This window comes from Aphis gossypii, chromosome 1 (assembly GCF_020184175.1).
Source record: "Aphis gossypii isolate Hap1 chromosome 1, ASM2018417v2, whole genome shotgun sequence".
Lineage (NCBI taxonomy): Eukaryota > Metazoa > Arthropoda > Insecta > Hemiptera > Aphididae > Aphis > Aphis gossypii.
The window spans coordinates 63,304,101-63,312,231 of NC_065530.1; positions in this window are offsets into that span (position 1 = coordinate 63,304,101).

An 8,131-nucleotide genomic window follows, 5' to 3' on the forward strand; every position below is an offset into this window, starting at 1 on the left:
CTCACTAAATATTTATATTATAATTTAAACATTCATAAAAATTGCGATACCTAACATATTACTTTGTAGTTAGATATTCATACGTTTTTTTGTTTTTATACCTGAAATTTGAAAAATTAATACAAGATTCTACCTAAAAGCTAAACGATTTTCAATATTTTATTGTATTTCAAAAAGAAATAATAAAAATTCTTAAAACGTCCATCATATGTTTATAAATATCAATATTTTTTTTAATAAAAATTAAGCCTGAATTGCTTGGTTATTCGCTAAAATTTGGTTTATATTTTATATACTTCATTATGTAATGTTACAAAAATGATTACTTAAATGCTAATGACAATTTTTTTACAATATATATTATCAATATACTCGTAATTAATATTCTTTTACGAATCGAGATGTGTTTTTGTATAGGGACTGGTAGAGGAACTAGGGATAATGTTATGTATATGTTTCTGACTGCTTCTGTTAATCTGTTTGACTGCATTCGATGAGTAGGAGGTTTCACTGTAAGCGGAACTTTACATGTTGTGCAAAAGGTTTGTTCCTCTTTGCTCATTAAGGATCTATGAGTGAGTCGGATGTGCTCTATTATACTCCCATTCTTAGGAGTGTAAAATTTATTTCTTTTCTAGTAGGATTGTTTATATTTTTCCAGCGTTCGATTGTTAGTTCGATTTCATTTAGTTTGGTTTTTTGTCTTTTCCATTTTGTTTGACCTTTTTGTTCTGATTGCTATTTTTATTGATATAATAGTGTATAAGGTACTGTACTTTAACTTTGTTTATATTAGTTCATTATTTGTTATAAATTTTACTCTATCGTATTCCCTTCAATACATCACTATGCCCAGAAACCCGAATTTTATGGTGAATGTTTTTTCGTAATTGTTCACTGTTATTAATATAATTAGGTATTAATATTATTTTCATTGTATTATGATAAACTTTAAGAATTTCTTTTAACTTTTTTTAAGCTATTTCTAAGCATGAGAAATCTTCAATTGTTTTGTTTTTTTTTCATAATAAATGTCAACAAAGAATTATTCGCAAGGTTGAAATTTTTGAAAATCGTATATAAAAAATTTAAAAATACATAGGTATAATTGTTTTATACATATACGTTTGAAATTCATCAAAACGTATATTTACAGAAAGATGAAATTAAATTTCCAGTTATATAAAATACAATACAACATGATATAAGTAAATATTAATATAATAAATTAAATAATAATATTGTCTTTATTATTCACGAAAAAATTATATTTACCTACCGTAATAGCATAAAAGTAAAATAAATGGCTTTAATAGGTATATTAAAAAAAACCTATCACGAAATATATTCAGTTATTCAGTGATATAGGCAAGAGATCGTTTCCACTCAAATTTGTTTTTCATATATACAATGATGTATTAATATATCGTTGAAATCCAAGTTTAACACGACAAAATAGTGACCCGCTCGAAACCTAATGTACAGAAAAGTAGCCAGAGTGGTACTCATTTGCTTATCTTTTTATTTTAAACTTTTAATCATTTATGAATAATATCAATATACATTAGAGCTGTTTGATTAAATTACGAGCAATATTTTACTTTTGAAACACTAGAACATGAATACTACAAAATACAAATATTTATTTAAGTCTTTGGATTGTGATTTAAATTCATTCATCTTTTAGGTACCAACGGGCAACGACGTAGATAATTACAAGTAAAGAGTTTAAACTTACAAAATAAATTTTGCTATAAATTATGGTTTATATTATGTTTCCTATACAAATAAACGTGTTAAAAGTTTTCAATTTCAGAATAAATACATGGTCTCCCCGAAATTGTTTTTTCAAGGGCTCGCGTCTTTTAATTAAATTAATTGTACCCATTTGCCGTCTTATGGACTATGGCGTCCATTTTCCTAACCACATACATGACAATTTCACATTGGCAAATTAATCCAGTTCGAACCCATTTACGATGAAATTGAATTTATGTGGCTCCACCGGAATCCGATCGTAAATTAAACATTAAAAACACCATAGATAATCTATGAGCTATATGAATTAAAAAAATAATGAACTACAATTAATAATAAAAACAACGATAACTTCAATTTATGCGTATTTAATAGTACCGAAAATATTGTATTTTCAATACATCATCTACTGTAATTCAAAATAATTAAATCGTATACTCTTTTAACATTATTGATATTTTTAATTAGGTTGGTCCATCACAATTACAATTTTGAGACTCCGATTGGAAAAAAATATATAAATTAGAGGCGTGTGCTCCGTTTGACCATATGTATGTATAGACTATAGATACATCACTGGTGCAAATAGGATGTATGATTAGTCGACAACAGTTGTATACATAGCATATTATGTTACATTTATATAACACATTTTATAAACATTTATAATAAGTAATAATGATAAGTTTTTATCATTTGTTTTCTACTATTTAAGCATATTATTATTATATTATATTTCAAATCTCATTGTACGTGTCCGTAATAACATTGAGAGTTCCTGAAATTGAAAAATCGATTTCAACCGATATAATATACGCCAACGCCATTACTGAAGCAGCAATACAAAATCCAAGTAAATATGACAAGTAAACGGCACCACAAAATCACCGGGTAGGTACTATATACGAATTACGAATAACAACATTTTGCGAAAGCACAATTTGTTTTCAGTACAGTGGCTTATACAGATAAGCAAGTGGTCAACTCGTCGTTTAAAATTTTCGAGACATCAAAATGGCACTATATTTTTTCTGATTATTTAAATACTTCATGAGCCACATGCCCACATATATTATCATTACTATGTATATCCAGACCGCATCCAAATTATGTTTACAAAAATAAGATCTACGCAAAATAACATGCATTTTGAGTACATTATTTTACATAGATAAATCAAAAACATGCTGTAAAAAATATCTTTTATTTTGAATTTAATGAATTATTTTTTGATTTAAGGTAATTTTAACAACTCTTTTGGGCTAACTTTGACATATATTTGTTTTAATTAAATGAAACTTTTTTAACGGTTAATTTTATTAGTTAATTGTTTGTTTTTTGAAATATTATAGTGAGTATCAATAAGAGAAAAAATATAAATTTTCATTAAAACTATGTGTCTATGACTAAAAAAATCTACACCAATATTACTCCGCTAATGTGAAATACGAATAACTCTTAAAGTATAATTCAAAAAAAATATTATCTGACAACATTGAACATTTACTATCATACCATTTAAATATATGATGTAAAAAAAATAGTAGGTGTCAAAATTACCTTGAAATAAGAGTGATATTATTGATACTTTTAATAATTAAAATGTGTATAGTAAAATTATTTTCTTAGATTATTAAACTTATTAATAGGCAACTTTTATTGCATAGTATAATTACTAATATATTTTAAAAATATTTAAATTAAATAAATAATTTAATATAAAAACCGTCAAATAGGTAACCACTCTGCCGTATAGTTGTAGGTTTCGAGTGTACCTTGTCGTTGATTAGGTCACTGTAGTAATAAATGTATTTAAGTTAATTTCGATGATATATCTATCATATACTATAACGATTTTGAGAGGAAACAGTTTAACATTTTGGTATTTATGGTTATCAAACAATTATTCCAATTTAAATTTTAATAATTTTCCATGTTTTCTTCCTGATTGATTTAAAAAGTACTGTCAAATTTTTACATTTGGCTCACCAAATTACAGACTAGATCTAATTTGTTTTGAGAAATCTTTCTCAAAGATAATTATCGTAGAATTTATTCTACTAGAAAAATTGTCTTCAAACACAAAAATAATTATAAAACACACACCAATGTAAAATCAATACATACTTCACTCCGTTCAGAACTTAAAAGAAAAATATTAAAGTTATCCCATTTCACGGTAATACGACGTTAGCAAATTACTCATGAATGATGACGACCATTTTTTCCAACATCCGATTCATCGTCTGATTCTCGTTGATTTTTGTACTTCTTAACTTCTTTATTTACGGAATAAAACAAACATTTGACCTACGAAAGTTTTTTATTTTTTGGATTAACTAAACTCTGCAGCTAATAATCATTTTTGAATGAAAAGTTTCATTTTCCGTGTCTCTTCGGTCATTATAAGAGTTTACACGAAATGTAATATATTATTTGGTTACATGCCAATCGCGCCAGAAATCACATGTAAAAAAAAAAATATGCAATTCAAAAAGGTTATACGTCCATTGCATCAAAAGATATTGAGCTATCAAAAAGGTTATACATTGATCGCGCTGACGATATTGAAGTCGAAATATGACGAAATATTATGCACTGTTCATTTCTGAGGTTTTCTCAATTTCGATTTTTGCTCGTAATACATGCGTCATGCATGATGATACACGCTCGTATTATACATTGTTAGTGATAATACTATACATCTGTTTGGTATCTACATGAGATAAAATTATGAATTTGTCAAAACGGAATATATAGGTACCAACGAAAATCAGTTAAAATCATGATATTATCCTTAGATTAAAAAAAGTTACACAATTAATTTACTTTTTACCAAATTATTAATATTGTTTCATCGTACGTATAATCGTCTTGTCTCATATAGTCGTACGTGAATGAAATTTAATTTATGATGAATTCTCAGGCGCAATTGATGAGCATCGAATATTTCATGGAAAGACTGTAAAAAAAGCCGAAAGTTCCAAAATATTGAAGACCACGTCATATTGTTATATACTTGTTATAACAATAATTGTATTAAATACACAAAAGTTAAAGCAAATAGCACTGATTGCAGTAACGGTTAGTAGGTACCTACAAGCCATATTCATTTCAAATACTATTGAATATTGGTGGTTCCTTTATTAAAATTAGGACCACGGACACTGAAAGTATGGAGAGGTATACATGTTATACAGGGTGAATTTTTTAAGCATGCTCATCCCATTTTTATGATTAAATCATGCATATTTGAAAATTCTGATTTTTTAGTACACAATACACATCAAATGACAAGAAACAACTTACAAGAATATTATATTATGATAGAATATTATGATATTACTGTTACAACAATAGTCGATTGTATAGATGTTCAATGTCCATCTCCGATGATGTACGATAACACCCATTACCCATACCGTAATAACATTGTAGGTACGTAAAACGTAAATGTAGAACTACGTAACAAATGAACACTTAATAATTCATTGTCAAAGTGATATTGTACAAGACGTTATTATACTCGCATATTATAATATTACATACTCAATACTCACATAGTTACGTATACCTATTAGCAATAATAGCAATTACCAATAAAATATATTATGTATTAATGTATTGTATTCTACAAGACTATAATATTATGTCTCTTGCAGTCTTGCCTATTTAATACTGTACTTTAAACTCTACACTCATAAATAAACAATTGAATGCATAATAAAATGTAATAATTCAACCTTAAAATTATTTACAATTTACATACCTAATGAAATGCCTTATGTAAATAAAATTTAATAATACCAGTTTCAGATTCATTCTGATTGTTTGAAAAAAAACAATGTTCAACAAAAATAATAAAGTTTCTCCGAGTGTGAGGATCAAGTCGTGAATATTGAATATTATATATTTTCTGCCCACTTATTCGTGTATATATTTTAGAATAAAGATTATTTGACATTGTCAGATTGACAACTCAATGGGAATAAAACATTTAAAATCAATATTTTAAATTTTAAAAAATTACAATTTTAATAATACTGTTTATTTTATTTTTAATTCTGAACGAAGTGAGGAATGTATATTATTAATTTTACACTGTGTGTTTTTTTCTGTGGTCTGTGTACAGTATTACTTGTCGAAATAATGTTTCAACTTATAACTTTAGGGTGGTTTCCAATCGCAAATTGAATATCCTTGGTGCATAGGTCAAAAGTAAGAAGTTTTTAGCAGTTTAAAAAAAAAATCAGGAGAAAACAAAAAAAAGTCTTTGGTTTTTATAGTTGTAACTCAAAAACTAATTACTGTAAATACTTGAATTTATCACCCAATATTTATATTAGCGGTATTTATACACGTTTAAATTTTCAACATTTAGCTTTTTTGAGTTATTTATAAAAAACTGAAACTTTCGATTTTTCCGAGTATTTTTTTTTTTTTTTTTGAAACGTTAAAAAAATTTAAAATTTAACACAAGTTTCTAAGTTGCTCTTATTATTATTAAAGAAAATTAAAAGTAATTGGTCACAACTTTTTTTATAAACGTTAAAGATCAATTTTTACCACCAATACCCGTTTCCACCAAATATGTATCCTTCCCTTTTCCACCAATATTCGTTTCCACCAAATAACATTTAAAAAACGGGTAAGTGGGTACCGCTCTGATGTATATTAGGTGCCGTATGGATCACTATTATATACTATAGGAATGTTAAATTTGAATCCAATGATAGGTGTCATATCATTGTATATGAAAAATTAAGATGATTTATCAGTCTAGGATATCGTTTCCAGTGGTTGGTGAGAAAGATAGCTTATGTTTTAATGGTCTGATCGCGAATACACTAAAATGTAAGTTCTTTTATAATTATTTTTATAATTATAAACTTATGGGAAATTTTTTTTTGTTTTGGGGCAAAATACTTTTATTTTTTTATATGTGGCCCACGAGATCATTTGAGTTGGCCACCACTGTTATAAACTATAGAAGTATAGAGTATAAAACTATAGACTGACAAATCATCTCCGTTCAGAATCGTTTTTCGTATACAATGAGACCTATCATTAATTAATTCAAATTTAATACTTATATATATGAGGGTGCCACACGGTACCTGATGTACAGCAGAGCAGTAACCACTTAACCATTTTTATTATATTTATTATGTACTTGTTGATTTTATTTTCAATAATTGTTAGTTTAGTCTGGTAAGATTTATACAAGTCAAACGGTATTCTCAGCAATAAAATGACGCAGTTAAGACACATACATATGTACCGTATACACTATACCTACATATTACACAAACATTGCCATTTGTCAGTTGCAAATTATTTCTAATACTAGTGTGGGTTTATATATTAAACCTTAAATCGACGCTGTCAAGACAAATTTCATTTACGTAAAGCTATTATAATTTATATTATGTGCAGAATTATATTATTGGAGAAAAACTACGCTTTGCGTATTATAGGTGCATTTTCAGGGAAAAATAAACAGTTTCGACACGCGTCTAAAATATTCAAATTCTAAATATTATAATATAATATCTAGGTACTATTATGTTAAAGAATTTGACACAGTTTGACTTTTAGATTCAAACTACCCCACTGTTCCACGTCGTATCATCAGCTCATAACAAATAATTAATAAATTTAAGTTTTACTAGGCTGCGTATACTTTTAAAATAAAAATAATAAAATATTAAAATAGGTATAGTTATAATAACTACCTCAACGACTTGAACAGGACGATTGTAATCCAATATAAATGTATTGACAGCATATTATGTAAATACTAAACTGAATAACATTTAAAATAATGTATTATATTAATAATACATTTTAAAATTAATAATATGAATATGTATTTTATATATGTTCAGCGGAACCCATTCAATTTTCGAAGAAATAAAAAACAATATCAATAATACATATTTATATTTATTAATATTGTGAACAATAGTTGTAGAACACGGTCAAGTCAAGAGGTACGCAAAGTTGCGCATGGTAGTTCTCTCGAAATAAAATAAACCTCTTTATATACCTACCTACAGGGTGTTTCTGAAATATATAAAGTTACTATAATATTGCGTACCTACTCACTGTGATGGCCCAATGAAGATTTTTGAATTTTTCTTCTTTCTTAAAAGTCTCGGTTTATTCAAATAATTTTAGAATATTATCTTAAATACAAAAAATTAAACCCTTTAGTTGTATTTTTTTTTTTTTTTTGAAAAATTATCATACAAATCGACTATCGAGGCGTCACATCATTTTATGCATTTTTCATGCTCGAGCCTTGATCATGGATTAAAAAAAAAAAACAGAAAAACTTTTCTAAAGCTATTTTCGTTTGTTATTTTCAAAA